General features: G+C 41.5%; 1 non-coding gene and 1 pseudogene across 1 annotated transcript; one reads left to right on the forward strand and one right to left on the reverse strand.

Moving 5' to 3' along the window:
- Positions 1-397: 397 nt before the first annotated feature.
- Positions 398-14,238, reverse strand: LOC148697468 (uncharacterized; annotated as a pseudogene).
- On the forward strand, positions 2,198-2,304 carry LOC137724022 (small nucleolar RNA R71). The gene has a single exon (XR_011067145.1). It is a non-coding gene; the product is annotated as a small nucleolar RNA R71 (small nucleolar RNA).
- Positions 14,239-18,511: the final 4,273 nt, after the last annotated feature.

An 18,511-nucleotide genomic window follows, 5' to 3' on the forward strand; every position in this document is an offset into this window, starting at 1 on the left:
AAGGCATAGGAAAATAATCTTTTCTAGTGTCCGAATTCAACTTCTTGTAATCAGTGCAAACATGCCAACTAGCTGCGGGTCTTGTTTGCACAAGCTCTTTGTTCTCATTCTTTACCACTATGATTCAAATCCTCTTAGGCACTACTTCAACTGCACTGACCCATTTGTTATCAGAAATTGGGTATATGATACCCACATCTAGCAACTTCAACACTTCAACTCTCACTACTTCTTTTATGTGTCGATTAAGCCGTCTTTGTGGTTCACAGGATGGTTTTGCTCCCTCCTCCAATAAAATCTGATGCATGCACATGGTAGGGCTTATTCCCTTGATATCTACAATAGACCAGCCAATGGTTGATTTGAACTCTTTTAACACCTTAATTAGCGTATCTTCTTACATTGGGGTGAGGCCAGATGCTATGATAACTGGAAGAGTTTCAAGTTCAACTAGGTAAACATATTTTAGATGTGGTGGAAGTGGTTTAAGCTCAAGTTTTGGAGGCTTAACAATGGAAGGCATCAAATGTGTGATAGATGGTTCTAATGGCTCTATAAGAGGTGAAATAGTTGAGGGATATGGTTTTAATGCTTCCAAGGCAGCTAGCACTTCCATGAGTACCTGCAAAAATTTAGTGAAAACAAACGAATCAAGCACATCAACCGAACAACAATCAAGTGAACTAGAAGGGTGAGAAAGAGATTCAAACACTTTGAATTGCACAGTTTCTCCTAGCACAGTCATGGTGAGAAGACCATTTTACACGTCTTTGATAGTCTTTGCAATGGCCATAAGAGGTCTCCCAAGCAAAATAGGTAACTCACGATCATGTATAGGAGCTTCTTTCATATCCAACACTACAAAATAAGCAGGCAAAATTAGTTTGTCAACTTGAACTAAAATATCTTCCACTATATCTGTTGGATATTTCACTGATCGATCAGCAAGTTGCAATGAAATAGTTGTTGTCTTCAGATCCCCCAAACCTAATTGAAGGTACACTGAATAGGGCATTAAATTGATGCTAGCACCCAAATCGAGCATAGCCTTTTCTACTAGCTTGTCTCCAATGGTGATATTGATAGAAAAAACTGCCTGAATCCTTGAGTTTTTGTGGAAGCTTTCTTTAAAGCACTGTACTTACATTTTTAGACATCATCACCTTCTCATTAGGTCCATACTTTCTCTTATAGTTGTTCAGCTCCTTGAAGAATTTCCCATACGCTGGCATATTCCTAATGACATCAAGCAAAGGTACATTAACATTCACTTTACTTAAAATATCAAAAATTTCTTTAAATGACTTATCATGCTTGCTTTTGGCAAGTCTTCTAGGAAATAGGATGGGATAAGTGTAAGGTTTTTCAGCCTTATGAAGATTTGGAGCTTCAAATGAAGAAGTGGCCTTGCTTTGATCATCATTCGGTTTCTCAATCTCTTCTTGAGTGGCACCTGCATTCACATGATCAGATTCATTAGTAACTTCATTGCCAACTCCATTATTAATAACCTTACCACTTCTAAGTGTAGTAATTGCTTTGGCCTGCTCTTGGTTCCTTTGAAGTATCACCGGTTGGCTCGTAAACTTTCCAGCCTCTCTTAACCAGATGAATGTTGTTGAAGTGTACTATTGGTAGTTTGTTGAAATTGAACGAGGTATTTTGAGCTAACATTTTGACCATATCTTCAAGTGTAATGGAAAGCTTTGATTGGAAGTTTTGAACCTGATTGTTATTCTTCCATGAGAAATTGGGATGATCTTTCCAACTAGAGTTATATGTATTAGAGTATGCGTCATTCCTTAGCCTTTGATTGTAGGAGTTCATGAGATTCACTTACTCTTGGACGAATTTGGGATAAGCCTCACTAGCTGAGCATTAATAAGTAGGATGACCTGGTATGTTGCAAATAGCACACACCTCAGCTATCTTGGGCACCATATTGAGCACAGAATCAAGCTTCTTCTCCAAACTTGCCACCTGCTATTTAAAATCATTATTAGAACTTATTTCATACACTCCAGTTCGTTTACCTCTTGTATCTTTGTGTTAAGCATTGGATCCCAACATATCATAGATGTTATATGACTCTTGAGCATTCTTTTTCTTCAAAGCCCCACCTGCTGCGTTATCAACAGTTGATTGACATGTTTGGGTTAATCCATCATAAAAAATTTGCATTTGTAAGTAAGGAGGTAACCCATGATGTGGACATTGCAACAAAAGGCCTTTGAAGCACTCCCAACATTCATTGAAAGGTTCTCCATCATCTTGCTTAAAGTTAAAGATTTGCCCTCTCAGAGTGGCTATCCTTTGAGTAGAAAAAACTTCTCTAAAATTTTCTTAGCTACGGCATCCCAAGTGGTGAGTGACCCAGGTGCTAAAGTCATTAGCCGACCCTTAGCCTTATCTTTCAATGTGTAAGGAAAGACCCTCATCTTTAGATTTGCTTCATTCACTCCCTGGAAAGGTAAACCACTCACAACATTATAGAATTCTTTAATATGGGCTAACGGATCTTTGTTAGGTAAACAATAAAAAGAAGGAAGCATGTGAAAATGTGAAGATTTGAGATCATAGTTTCTAGCTTCAAGAGGCAGCAAGATGCATGAAGGTGAATTTGGTATAATTGGTTGAGCATAATCCTCCAAAGCTCGATTGTCATCATAATTGTCATCCATCTCTTCTTCTTCGTCCAAATTAGAGTGCTCAGAATAAGCACCTACACTCGCTGATCTAGAAGAGCTATTGTCATCTTCTTCACGGTTAATCAGACCACTAGTTGATACAAAGTTCTCAAAGGTGTTACCCTTTAACCGTTCAAGTCTTTGGCCTATCTCAGCAAGTTTATCTAACATATAATACCTGAGAAACAAAAATAAAATGGAATATAAGAATCTAAACTTTAAATGAAAATATATAGGGTTTTAAACAAAAATAAGCAATTTATAAAGGACTGAAATTAGTCCCCGACAATGGCGCCATAATTTTGTTGTGTTCCTTCCTAGTGCAAAAATATGGTTAGTATAATGGCACGAGTAAGGGTGTCGAACCACAAGGACTGATTCGACCTCCATAAATTACTAACTTTGAAAGAACCCTAAAAGTAACGAATTGAGATAGTTTTTGTGCTATAAACTTAATTAAATTAAAATGCAAGAATGTAGCAACGAATAATATATTAATATAGAAGCAATGGGGATGAAGCCAGGGATTCGAATTCACCATTACAAAACCAATTCCATGTTTATAAAGTTATGCCGTATTCAACTACCAACCTGTTTCCTGAGTTCATTTTACATATATATGATCAGCCATATGATGTGTGGTTTTGATCAAATTCTCCTAATCTGCAACTTAATTCGGATGTTCAACTTCGATTCCTAATTAAGAGTCTTTAGCATGCAAGAAAACATTAAAGAACCAAAGAAAATACATGCCAGGATGTTTGCATAGCATTCTCTTCATTCATTCACATGTCTACCAAGATTAAGGATGATGTTTACTATAATCTTGATTAGATGATCTGTAGTTAACCCTAATGGTAATCAAACATTAAAATCAACAAACAAATTTAACAATAGATTCAGTGAATGAAACAGGAAGCAAATTGATAAACTAAATACTTGAACTTAAAAACATGGGTCAATTTTGCAAGGCTACATCGAAATCCCTAGCTATGAACTTAGTTACACATCATGCTCAAATAATTTAAAACGAAAATATGCAACATGAGTGAAAATAATTCTGGAAAGGAAACCCTTGAAGCAATTCTGATGTAGAACTTCTCCAAGAACAGCCTTCTGCGATGAGTCCTTAGTAGTGGTGAAAGTTTATGGAATGACTAGGGTTTTTCTTAAGAGTGAATGAAAAGATAGGAAAAACAGGTCCTCAGAACTGTATAATTCGCCTAGGATAAATAGGGCATGTAAAAATGGCTAAAAGGCAAGTTTTTATGGGGTAAAAAAAGGCTGGAAGATATTCCAAAATGATCCTAGCAACTTAGCCTTTATTTTGCACGTTTTTGCCTTATTGGCATGACACACCCCGACCGAGATCAGGGCGTGCTGGCCGTCACGTGGAAGTGACGTAGCCACGTGCACAGTGCGGAAGCTAATAAAATAGTAATACAAATAGTATGAATAAATAAAAACTAGCAACATAAGGTGATAAAACAAGTGCTAGCGTAGGTGAGACGCTAAGTTCAGAGCAACAAGCCTACAGCAGTCCAAAAGAAAAATGATTCGACAACAGTACACCCAAAGGTGACCCTACGCTGGTGATCGTCTGTCAGAAATGCCGGGAAAGCCCTCTGGGAAACCACCGAACCTGCTAGACAACTAGAACCTGGAGGGGCGCAAAACAAAAGCGTGAGTGGGCAAAAACAAAGCTTTTCGAAAACCATTTAGTAAAATACATTCTAACCCCTCGCCGTAAAACCTGTATATTTCCCAGAAAATAAACATGTATACGTATGTATAGATATGCCAAATATGCTCAAGAATATGCCATGTCGGAATCTCAGAATGAAATGCAAGTGCTCAGGTATAAATCATAATAATAACATATAATCTGGCAGCCGGAGTCACCTAACGTGACCTGTACGGCTGCATGTAGAGCTCAAATCTCAAACTCAATAACTGAACCTGCCCACGAGTCGGAACCACCTAAAGTGGTCTGTACGACAGGCCTGGGTGTAATACATATAAACGCTCTAGTGCTACGATCACGTGAAGGCTGTGCGAATAATCGCGGGTCACCTACGAGTCGGAACCACCTAATGTGGTCTGTACGACAGGACTGTGCACCTAACTTGGATCCAAGCTGAGCGTGTGGTGCGGGAGGTGAACATCACGTGAAGGACTGTGCCCTACACTGGGCGGGAGCACTAACAACGGGGGTGCAGATTATGAGCTCTCTAAGCATCTCAAACCACTACTGAAATATAAACATGAATAACACTTACCTGGCACTTACCTGTGCGTCCGCAGCACCCAATATGCATATGTATATATATGCAACTAATAATGTACTAACAATGCACAACCAACAATAATATAATGCATGGCATATGGCAAACAATAATTCAAATCAATTTCTGGGAAAATATAAGTATATAGGTATATACGGAAAACCAAAAGCCCACTCACTGGTATGCGGAAGGGTCGTAACCCCCCTGCCTCGAGTGACCACGCTCGTCCTCGGGATACGTATCACCTATATGCGAAACAACTATAAAAACGTAAATTTTAAAGCACATAACCAACTTCTCGTAATAACTTCTCATACATTGCTCAAATTGGACAAATGAATATACCAACGTGCTCTACATAACCTCAGGATCACACCCAAATTTTTAGAAAAAATTTTCACCGCCGCAAGCGCCCCCATGCGCCGGCCACGCGCAGGCACGTGCCTGGCACGCTGACGGCGTCAACTGACGCCGTAGGGAATATTCCGTTAGTTCTAATGGATTCCGTTAACGGCGTCAGGAATATTCCGTCAGACTTGACGGAATATTCCGTCTCCTTCCCTGGCGAACCTCCGGCACCATCGCCGGCGCAGGAAAATCGCAAAAACTTTAAACTTCGATATCTCGCCCGTTTTTCATCCAAATTTCATAATTTTGGCACCAAAATGAAGCCTAGGACTAGGGGAACACAACCATACAACTTTTAAGGGTTAAAAACCATGGAATCTCACCTGCAAAATCGATCCAACTCCGGCCAACTTCGAACCCAACGATCCCGACGTCCAATTTCTTCAAACGAACTACTCCGAGTCTCCTTGGGACTCCACCAAGCTACCTACAAGCTTTTTTCCTTAAAACGTGAGAAATCACGTTTGCATGAATAGTACCCAAATCGGACATCGTCGAATCGACGTGAAAACGATGGAGTTCTCACCTGAAAATGGTACGACTGGACTCCCACGAGCCTCACGAGCTCGAATGTGTACTCAGTTCCTTCGATCTGTGGAGATTTAGTGTGCTTGTGTGTGTGTCCGTACGTTTTCGAAGAAAAAGGGAAAGACTGGGGCTCGGGACAATCACAGGGAAAGGGACAGAGGGTTAGGGAGAGTGAGAGTGTGAGTGTGTGGCCCAACACATGCCAACACAACACAAAACAACCAATAGACGTAAAAGAAGCGAACTAGGGGCAAAATAGTCTTTTCACACGTGCGTTAAAACGTTTTTGGGACGGGCTGTCACATGGCACCTCCAAATCAGGCTAGATATCCTTATTCTTTTCCCATTCTGTTCCTGATCTTCTGACAAGCTAGATTCGTCTTGGATTCTTTATTTAGACTTCAAAACAAGTAACAACTTTATTTGGGCTCCAAAACAAGCCACTAAACTTCTCTCCACGTTTGAATAAGGATCAGCTCTAAAAAGGGCATGTTTTCACTTCTTTTGCTCTCAAATTGATCCTAAAGTACATGTAACTGCACACTAACGCAAAATAGGGTAAAATGCAACCAGTTTAACTCAAAAACGTCACAAAGAGACTAGAAATGGATGGTATAAATGCATGAAATATATGAGTTATTAGTAAATACCACCAAAAAAAAAAACATAAGGCACCAATTATACTTTCAAGCTAGGTGACAATAAAAAATTCTTGAAATGCCTGCAAGGTGTGAAATTTGCAAACAGGTACCTTAGCAATATATCAAGACACATTAAAATGGATAATGGGACATTGTGGGGATTTAAGAGTAGTGATTGTCATGTCTTACTGTGGTGGCTCCTTTCAATTGGTATTCGGCCATACTTGAACTTCGAGGTTGTTGAGACGATTATCTATAGTACAAGAATCGCTTACCTTTTGCATGAGGTTCCTCTGTAATGTTGAAACATCCTACAACAAGCGCCCACGCAATTTTGACGAGGATGAGTGGTTGAAAAGTTATATGTCTTTGAGCAAACTACACGCCAATTTGGTGAAGGACCTTTGTCTAAGCCCTTCAAAGAAGCCGACTTGGAGGTGGCTCACTAGTTTATACTAAACAAATGCAATGAAGTTGAGCCATTCATCAAACAACATGAGGCATTAATGACCCTTTAACTTGGGTTGAACTACATAAACATTTATTTTGGCATTGGTTTGCCGAGCATGTAAGTTTTTTTTATTTTAAAAAATTAAATTAACTGTCTTTTACAAAAATCTACATATTCAATGGTTATTGGACTTTACTGGCTGAGACAGTTTAGAGAAGAAAAATTGCCCTTATTTGACGAAGAAGTATTCATGTGAATGGAGTTAAATTCTTGACAGCATAACAAGATGATAAATTATGCACCCAAAGTAGTAGAATTTTAGTCCTAGGGGTAAGTGAAATACTTATTTTTCGGAAAACTCTTAAGTGTGGTTCAACTGTTATACACAAACTGTAAAGAAGTCATGTTGTTCAAGTTTCATTGGCATGATACGAACCCAGACTAACCAGACCGTAAAGAAGTCACGTTGTTCAAGAAGATATGTACTGGTTATCAGTCAACACAAAAACCACAATGGTTTAAGGATGATCCCTACATCCTCGCCAATATGCGAAACCAAGTATTCTACCTAGATGATCCAATTCAACAGAATTCCTTGTTTGAAGAAGGCAGGGATAACTAAAACAATGAAAGCGATATTAAAAGGGATAATAAGGAAGCAGACAAGTATACCGACAATGATTGAGGGTTCAGTGATATAATGTTACTATGTACTAAGTAAAATATTTTATTAATTTCATCTAAGTGCAAAGGCCCATTTCTCTTACTGTTAAAAAAAAAAAAAAAAAGAATTGCATCTTGCCCGGCAGAATAAAATAATTTGTCGAGTAAACAGTATTGCCTGAACTTTTGTCTGTTAAGGATCCATGCCCAACAAAAATTAAAACAGGTTGTTAGCTAAAGTCGTTCGGGTTAAGGTATTTGTCGGGCAAAGTGTGCAAAATACGTTGAGCAAGTCAATTGGCATTGACACACCCCGATCGAGATTAGGGCATGCTGGCCGTCACGTGGAAGTGACATAACCATGTGCACAGTGCGGAAGCTAATAAAATAATAATAAAAGTACGAATAAATAAAAACCAGCTTTACACAAAGTAAGAACATACATGTGCAAGCATAAGTGTGAAAAATAAAGTTCAGAGCTCGAAAACCTAATGCAGTCCGGAAGAAACAACACTAGTGATAATATGTCAGATATGCCAGGGAAATCCTCTGGGGAGCCACCAAAAGTGCTAGCCAACTAGAACCTGGAAGGGCGCATAACAAAAAGTGTGAGTGGGCAAAAACAAAGCTTTTCAAAAACCACTTCATAAACAAGTTCTAACCCCTCGCCGTAAAACCTGTATACTTCCCAGAAAAGTAGAATATACATATATATATATACATATAAGTCATGCTCCGAAAATATGCCATGCCAAATGCCTCAAATAAATGCAAGTGCTCAGGTAATGTCAAAGCAATGCCATATAATCGGTCAGCCGGAGTCACCCTACGTGACCTGTACGGTCGAATCTAGAGCTCAGATCTCCATCTCACTAAATGTACCTGCACACGAGTCAGAACCACCTAGAGTGGTCTGTACGACAGGACTGGGTGTATAAATAGTACACTCAAGTGCTACGATCACGTGAAGGTTGGGCGACTAATCGCAGGTCACCTACAAGTCGGAACCACCTAAAGTGGTCTGTACGATAGGACTGTGCACCTAACTTGGATTCAAGATGAGCGTGTAGTGCGGGAGGTGAACATCACGTGAAGGACTATGCCCAACTCTAGGCGGGAGCACTAACACCGGGGGTGCACGTTATGAGCTCTCAATGCATCTCAAATCACTACTGAACATAAACATAAATCATAACTCACCTGGCACTTACCTATGCGCCCGTAGCACCAACATACATATATATATAGGCTACTAACAATGCATAAACAAACGGTAAACATAATGCATGGCATAAAAACGTATAAACGTTTCAATTCATTTTCTGGGAAAAACATAAGTATATAGGTATATACGGAAAACCAAAAGCCCACTCACTGGTATGCAGAAGGGTCGTAACCCCCTTGCCTCGAGTGACCGCGCTCGTCCTCGGGATAGGTCTCACCTATATGCGAAACAACTATAAAAATGTTAATTTTAAAACACATAACCAACATCACGAAATAACTTCTCACACAATGCTCAAATGGGGTGTATGAATACACCAACGTGATCTACTCAACCTCAGGAACATCCCTATATTTTTAGAAAAATTTTCCACCGCCGCACGTGCCCCCACACGCCGGCCACGCGTAGGCACGTGCCTGGCACACTGACAGCATCAGTTAACGCCGTTAAGAATATTCCATCCAAACTGACGGAATATTCCGTCATCTTCTCCGGTGAAGCTCCGGCGCCGTCGCCGGCACTGGAAAATCGGGAAAACTTTAAAACCTTGTATCTCACTCGTTTTTCAACCAAATTTCACAAAATTGGTACCAAAATGAAGCTTACAACAAGAGGAACAAATCCATACCACTTTCAAGCACTAAAATCCACGGAATCTCACCGGGAAAACACTACTAACTCTGGCCAACCTTGTAACTCACGATCCCGACGTCCAAAACCTTCAAACGAACCACCCCGAGCCTCCTAAGGACCTCACCAAGCTTCCTACAAGCTTAAAATTCCCAAAAACACAAGAATTAACGTGCGCATGAACAGTGACCAAATCGGGGTATCCCGAGTTCGACGTGAAAATGAAGGTATCCTTACCTGAAATGGGTATGGTTGAACTCTTACGGACCTCACGAGCACGAATATGTAATTTATTTCCTCGATCTGTGAAGGTTTGGACGGTTTTGGTTGTGTCCGTACATGTGGGGATAGAAATGGGAGAGAGAAAGGGAAAGGGATAGGGTACGGGACAGGGAAAAGGGTGAGGGAATGTGGGAAAGTGTGTGTGCTCCAGAACCAGCCAAACAAAACCCAAAACAACCACACAACGAAACCAACATACTAGGGGCAAAATCATCATTTCACCCCTACAGTTCGAAAATCCGGAACGGGCTGTCACAACCTACCCACCTTATTAGAATTTCGTCCTGAAATTCAAAACAACCACACAAAGCAAACCTCTAGCGATCAAAGAACAACCGAGGATACAAATCCCTTATCCAATCTTTAGTTTCCCACATAGCTTCCTCCACAGAATGGTTCCTCCACAAAACTTTCACCAAATTCACTGTCTTGTTCCTCAGAACCTTTTCTTTCCAATCTAGAATCGTCACTGGTTCCTCATCATAAGTCAAATCTGGATTGATTTCCAAGGGTTGAGGAGGTATCACATAAGACGGATCAGCAACATAATGTCGAAGCATGGACACGTGAAAAGCGTTATGTACTTTAGCCAACTCAGGAGGCAACTCCAGCCTGTAAGCTACCTCGCCAACTCGCTCGGTGATCATGTACAGTCCGATGTACCTGGGACTCAGCTTACCTTTCTTTCCAAACCGTACAACGCCTCTCCATGGTGAAAGCTTCAGAAATACCCAATCGCCAACCTCATACACTCTGTCAGTAGCATGCCAATCTGCTAAACTCTTTTGCCGATCCTGGGCCGCCTTCAGGTTAGACTTGATTACTTGAACATTTTGAGTAGTCTCCTCAACAATCTCCGGGCCCACCAAAACTTTCTCCGACCTCTGACCAACACAAGGGTGTGCGACAAGATCTACCATACAACGCCTCAAATGGTGCCATGCCGATACTCGAATGAAAGCTGTTGTTGTAGGTAAATTCCATTAAATCCAACCGCTTGTGCCAAGCATCACCAAACTGTAACACCAAATATCGCAATATATCCTCCAACGTCTGAATGGTTCTCTCAGATTGTCCATCCGTCTGAGGATGATACGCCGTACTATAAAGTAGTCTCATACCCAAAGCTTCCTGAAATGCCACCCAAAATTTAGATGTAAATCTTGGATCACGATCCGAGACAATACTCACAGGGACACCATGGTACTTCACGATCTTCGAGATGAACAACTCAGCTAATCGGCCCAAAGAATACTTTTCCCTCACTGGAATAAAATGTGCTGACTTAGTAAGCCGATCAACAATCACCCAAATGCCGTCAAAACCATTATGTGTACGCGGAAGCTTGTACACAAAATCCATAGTAATGTTTTCCCATTTCCACTCTGGAACGGGAAGCAGCTGCAACAACCAAACGGCTTCTTCCTTTCCGCCTTAACTTGCTGACAAACAGCACACCTACTCACATACTCAGCTATCTCCCTTTTCATACACGGCCAATAATAAAATGGTCGAATGGTATGATACATTTTAGTAGCTCCTGGATGCATAGCGTAAGCCGAGATATGTGCTTCATCGAGAATTGCTTTCTTTAAATCCAAATTGTTAGGCACAAACATCCTACCCTCCTGCATCAGCATGCCATCCGAATCACGAACTCTGAAGTCTCTCCTCCTTCCTCGATCTCGAGCTTGGATCAATTCTTGAGTTTCCCTATCAGCTACCTAAGCTTCAAGCACTCGATCGACTAAAATTGGCCTAACTTGAAAATTAGCAAGTAAAGCCACCTCTCGATCTTCTGCCTCCAACCTCACTCATGTAGATCTTAAGTCTGCCAGAAGAGGAATACGACTAGCGTACAACGTATTGATACGGCCCTGAGACTTCCTACTAAGTGCATCAACCACTACATTTGCACGACCAGGGTGATAATCAATCGTGCAATCATAATCACTGAGCAGCTCCATCCACCTTCACTGACGAAGATTAAGATCCTTCTGCGTAAAAAGATACTGAAGACTCTTATGATCTGTAAAGATCTTATATTTCTCTCCATAAAGGTAATGTCTCCACAACTTCAATGCAAAAATAATGGCTGGTAACTCCAAATCATGTGTAGGGTAATTCAACTCATGAGGTTTCAGTTGTCGTGAAGCATAAGCAATTACCCTACCATGCTGCATCAACACACAACCCAGGCCATTCAAAGAAGCATCACTATAAACCTCGAAATCATCACTATCATCCGGGAACGCCAAAACAAGTGCATGAGTGAGACAATACTTCAACTGCTGGAAACTCTGCTCACACTTATCATCCCACTCAAATTTAACGTCTTTCCTCGTTAATCTCGTCAGTGGTAACGCAATCACAGAAAAATCCTTAACAAACCGTCGATAATACCCTGCTAACCTAAGGAAACTCTTCACCTCAATGACGGTTCGCGGTTGATCCCATTTCTCCACAGCTGCCACCTTTTGAGGATCTACCAAGATACCTTGAGCTGAAATGACGTGCCTAAAAAATGCAACTTGGTCTAACCAAAACTGGCACTTGCTAAACTTAGCATACAATTGGTGTTCCCTCAACCTTTTCAACACCAAAGTTAGATGTCGAACATGCTCCGCTTTAGACTTAGAGTACTCCAGAATGTCGTCGATGAAAAAAATAACAAACCTATCCAAATATGGCTGGAATACTCGGTTCATCAAATCCATAAAAGCAGCAGGTGCATTCGTCAATCCAAATGGCATAACCAGAAACTCGTAATGACCATAACGAGTCCTGAAAGCCGTCTTAGGAACATCATCTTTACAAATCTTCAGCTGATAATATCCAGACCTCAAGTCAATCTTGGAGAATACACAAGCACCTCGAAGTTGATCAAATAAATTATCAATACGCGACAACAGATAACGGTTTTTAATCGTTACCCGATTCAATTGCCGGTAATCAATACATAGCCTCAAAGTTTCGTCTTTCTTTCTCACAAACAACACTGGAGCTCCCCAAGGTGAAGTACTAGGCTGAATAAAACCCTTATCCACTAATTCCTGCAACTGAACTTTCAATTCCCTTAACTCAGCACGAGCCATACGATAAAGAGTCAAGGAAATAGGATTAGTACCTGGAAGTAACTCAATGGTGAACTCCATATCTCGATTTGGCGGCAAGCCAGGTAAATCCTCAGGGAAAACATCAGGAAAATGTCTGACTACCCTTACATCCTCCACTCTACTAGGAGCAGCCTCATCCAACACCACATGAGCTAAGTACCCCTGGCAACCTTTAGATAACAACCTTTTCGCTCACACGGCTGAAATAACGCCATGTCTCACCCCACTCTGCTCGCCCACAAAAGTAACCACAGGTAATCCAGGACGATGGAACGTAACTATTTTCCCATAACAATCAATATTGGCAAGATTGAAATGCAACCAATCCGTGCCCAAAATCACATCAAAGTCAACAATATCCAACGGGATAAGATCAGCTAGCATAACAACATCCTCCACTATCACTGGACATCCTGGGTACACACGATCTACAATACATCTCTCCCCTCTAGACATAGCGAACTCTAAATCATACCCTAAAGGTGTAGGGCGAGGTTGCGTCACTTGAGCAAATGTATGAGAAATCACAGAATGTGTAGCACCACAATCAATTAATTCTCTAGCAAAATAACCAAGGATATTTAATGTACCCATGATCAAGTCTGGATTGTTTTGAGCATCCTGCAGAGAAAGGTTGTGAATACGCCCCTGGGTCTGCTGCCGTCCACCTCGACCTCTGCTCGTCTGGCCACCACGACTCTGTGTACCACTCCCCTGACTGGGCTGATCAAACTGCCTCGAAGACCCCGCACTACTCGTAGCAATCTCCCCCTGCTGGATCTGTCCTCCCTGAAACCACTGAGACCCGCCTGTTGGAACTGAAAGATACGGCATATAGCCACCAGAATGCTGGGGATAACTACCCTGGGAATATGGGTCCTGGGGATATTGATACTGTCCTGGGGCATAAGGAACAGCATCACCCTAATAGTAATAGGCACCACCTCGACCCATCTGCCCATAACTACCAGGACCAGGAATCTGCTGGATCGGTGCAGGTGGTGGCAAGAAAGTCTGCTGGGGCTTTTGCTGACTCTGGGGACAATTTGCAGCCCGATGTCCCATCTGCCCACAAGTAAAGCAACCACCGCTGCCCTGCCTACACTCACCAAAATGTCGATTATTACACCTGTGGCAAACTGGGGCCCTGCCTCTACCAGCATCACTCTGTCTCTGGCCTCTAGCACCACCAGCAAGCTTACCACCACGACCCTGACCAGTGGCGTTAAAGCCACCACTAGAAGAGCTAGAACTAGTGCCACCCCTCTTGAAGTTCTGGGTCCTACGAGGTCCGAGCGACGCCTGACCCTTGCCCTTATCATCCTTCCTCTGATTATCGTCTTTCTCTTCCTCCTCACTCTCGCTCGGCATGTTCTCTGAATCCTCAATTCTCAACAGAATCTCATAAAACTTCTGTTAGGTGTCACAAGGGGTAGTGGTCGCCATCGAACGCCACTTCTTCTTAGTGCCTAAACGGAAACGACGAAGCATCTCCGCCGGATTGCCAGCAACATCTGGATGATAGCGAGATAGATCAGTAAACCTCTGATAGTACTCATTTGTTGTCAACTTCCCCTGTCTCAACTCAGTGAATTCCTGCTTTTTGCGATCAATATACTCATGAGGCACAAACCTTCTCCTGAACAACTCTCTGAATATATCTCAATCAGTCTTCTCCGCTAGAGATAAACGACGAAGTTCCTGCTCCCACCAGGATGCAGAATCCTTACCTAAAAACCACGATGTCGTCTCAACCCACTTCTCGACAAGGAGATTCCCCTGATTATGCAGAACACAAAAGGTCTTCTCAATATGTTCTAGCCACCGCTCCGCACCCTCAAAACCCTCGTTGCCTTTGAACTTGTCCAACTTCATATTATACATAGTCTCCAAAGGAGTCCTCTAGGGAGGGCGGAGCGCCGAATGAATAGCTGTAGCGATAGCTTCCCCCAGCTGAGCTACATCGGGGAAACTAAGCTCAGCAGAGCGACGTGGTTCCCGACGAGGCGGCATAATTCTGACAGAAGACACCAAAACCATTAGAATACTCACAAAAGTACAAGACTGCCAAACCTAGGCTCTGATACCAAACTGACACAACCCGATCGAGATCAGGGCATGCTGGCCGTCACATGGAAATGACGTAACCATGTGCACAGTGCGGAAGCTAATAAAATAATAATAAAAGTACGAATAAATAAAAACCAGCTTTACACAAAGTAAGAACATACATGTGCAAGCGTAAGTGTGAAAAACAAAGTTCAGAGCTCGAAGACCTAATGCAATCCGGAAGAAATAACACTACAAAAACACACCCAAAGATGGTCCAACACTGGTGATAATCTGTCAGATATGCCAGGGAAATCCTCTGGGGAGCCACCAAAAGTGCTAGCCAACTAGAACCTGGAAGGGCGCAGAACAAAAAGTGTGAGTGGGCAAAAACAAAGCTTTTCAAAAACCACTTCATAAACAAGTTCTAACCCCTCGCCGTAAAACCTGTATACTTCCCAGAAAAGTATAATATACATATATATATATATAAGTCATGCTCCGAAAATATGCCATGCCAAATGCTTCAAATAAATGCAAGTGCTCAGGTAATGTCAAAGCAATGCCATATAATCTGTCAGCCGGAGTCACCCTACATAACCTGTACGGCCGAATCTAGATCTCAGATCTCCATCTCACTAACTGTACCTGCACATGAGTCGAAACCACCTAGAATGGTCTGTACGATAGGACTGGGTGTATAAATAGTACGCTCAAATGCTACGATCACGTGAAGGCTGGGCGACTAATCGCGGGTCACCTACAAGTCGGAACCACCTAAAGTGGTCTGTACGACAGGACTGTGCACCTAACTTGGATCCAAGATGAGCGTGTGGTGCGGGAGGTGAACATCACGTGAAGGACTGTGCCCAACTCTGGGCGGGAGCACTAACACCGGGGGTGCAGGTTATGAGCTCTCAATGCATCTCAAATCACTACTGAACATAAACATAAATCATAACTCACCTGGCACTTACCTGTGCACTCGTAGCACCAACATACATATATATAGGCTACTAACAATGCATAAACAAACGGCAAACATAATGCATGGCATAAAAACGTATAAATGTTTCAATTCATTTTCTGGGAAAAACATAAGTATATAGGTATATACGAAAAACCAAAAGCCCACTCACTGGTATGTAGAAGGGTCGTAACCCCCTTACCTCGAGTGACCACGCTCGTCCTCGGGATAGGTCTCACCTATATGCGAAACAACTATAAAAACGTTAATTTTAAAACACATAACCAACATCACGAAATAACTTCTCATACAATGCTCAAATGGGGTGTATGAATACACCAACGTGATCTACTCAACCTCAGGAACATCCCCATATTTTGGAAAAATTTTCCACCACCGCACGCGCAGGCACGTGCCTGGCACACTGACAGCGTCAGTTAACGCCGTCAGGAATATTCCGTTAAAACTGACGTATTCTGTTAACACTGTTAGGAATATTCCGTCCAAACTGACGGAATATTCCGTCATCTTCTCTGGCGAAGCTCCGGCGCCGTCGCCGGCACCGGAAAATCGGGAAAACTTTAAAACCTTGTATCTCACTCGTTTTTCAACCAAATTTCACAAAATTGGTACCAAAATGAAGCTTACAACAAGAGGAACAAATCCATACCACTTTCAAGCACTAAAATCCACAAAATCTTGCCGGGAAAACACCACCAACTCTGGCCAAGCTTGTAACTGACGATCTCGACGTCCAAAACCTTCAAACGAACCACCCCGAGCCTCCTAAGGACCTCACCAAGCTTCCTACAAGCTTGAAATTCCCAAAAACACAAGAATTAATGTGTTCATGAACAGTGACCAAATCAGGGTATCCTGAGTTCGACGTGAAAATGAAGGTATCCTTACCTGAAATGGGTATGGTTGAACTCTTACGGACCTCACGAGCACGAATATGTAATTTGTTTCCTCGATCTGTGAAGGTTTGGATGGTTTTGGTTGTGTCCGTACATGTGGGGATAGAAATGGGAGAGATAGAGGGAAAATGACAGGGTACGGGACAGGGAAAGGGGTGAGGGAATGTGGGAAGGTGTGTGTGGTCCAGAACCAGCCAAACAAAACCAAAACAACCACACAACGAAACCAACATACTAGGGGCAAAATCGTCATTTCACCCCTACGGTTCGAAAATCTGGAACGGACTGTCACAGGCATGTTACACGTATTCAATTCATTGAGGATTTTTGGAATTGGGGAAATTAATTTCCGCAATCCAACTGTCAATATCGTTGGTATATGCTACGAGATTCTATACGCCAAAAATCACCAAAAAGAAACATTTTGAAATCAGGAAACGAGACGAAATCCTTTGACGGTTAGAGATGAAAAATTAATATTTAACAATTATTTTAGTTCTGAATTTAATGGTTTTTGACAAATACACTAATCCACCCTAGAAGAATACAATAAACGAATTCGATCATGAATTAAAAATACTTACAATAGTGACTACCACAAAATGATACATTACCTAATAGGGTTTAGGGTTAAAACACCAATTGTTGGTTGAATCAATTGTATTGTGGACATATGACTACAAAATTATTTTCCACAATCCAATATTCAAACTTGTTTGAATATGGTACGAGATCGCATATGTCAACAATCATACAAAATTAGGAAAACTAATGAAAAGAGCTTGAAAACTTTAAGTTTTAACGAAAATGACAAAATAAAAGATAAAATGAATAGTATCATGATTGACTTTTTAGTGTAAAAATGTAATTTTTCAATAGAAGCCTAGGCGTGGCATTAACATTAGCAGTAGTTCGGGCGGAAGAATGAGGGTAGCATACGACCTAAGACATATGTGTGCGGCGAAGCTCTTTGTTCATTCAATGTTGACTCTCGAAATAGGATCCCGCATCGGGCAAGGCGCCCCATGACTACACATAGAGGAGAAATTTTTAGGTGTACCCTCACTCATTAGAATTTGATTTTATTTATTTATTGAAAAATAAGTGAGGGTGGGGTACACCATTATGAGTGAGGGTACACCAAAATTTTTTGGTGTACCCGGTACACCTAAAAATTTCTCCACATAGAGAGTGGAACATATCCCCCGAAGTAGTAGAAGCTGATGATAGATCTCTTGGTAAATGTGTTTTTTTTTTAATTTAATATTTTTAATCATTTTTATTGTTCTAAATACTTAAGGTATTTTTATACCTAACACTTGCTTTTTGTCTATTTTAGATCCATTTTGAGACCTACGTGGAGGACTCGGTACGACGGCCTACATGACCCTGCGGTGGAATGATCAGTTCGGGAATGGAAGTACGAGCTGCGCAACCGTTACATAATTTTTGAAAGTAATGAGGAAGCTCTGACCTATCCGCCTCCTGAATTTGACCATAAAATGAACGAATGGGACTAACTCTGTTGTTATTTTCAGAATTTGTATATTCTAGAAATCGACATCCTCTGGGGTAAAGCAATTGAACAAGTAAAGCAGTTTCCCATCCAGAATAAATTTTTCTTTATTTTCAATATAATTGTACGAACATTATGGTTTTATT

This window comes from Pyrus communis, chromosome 4 (assembly GCF_041283825.1).
Source record: "Pyrus communis isolate YQ-2024b chromosome 4, ASM4128382v1, whole genome shotgun sequence".
Lineage (NCBI taxonomy): Eukaryota > Viridiplantae > Streptophyta > Magnoliopsida > Rosales > Rosaceae > Pyrus > Pyrus communis.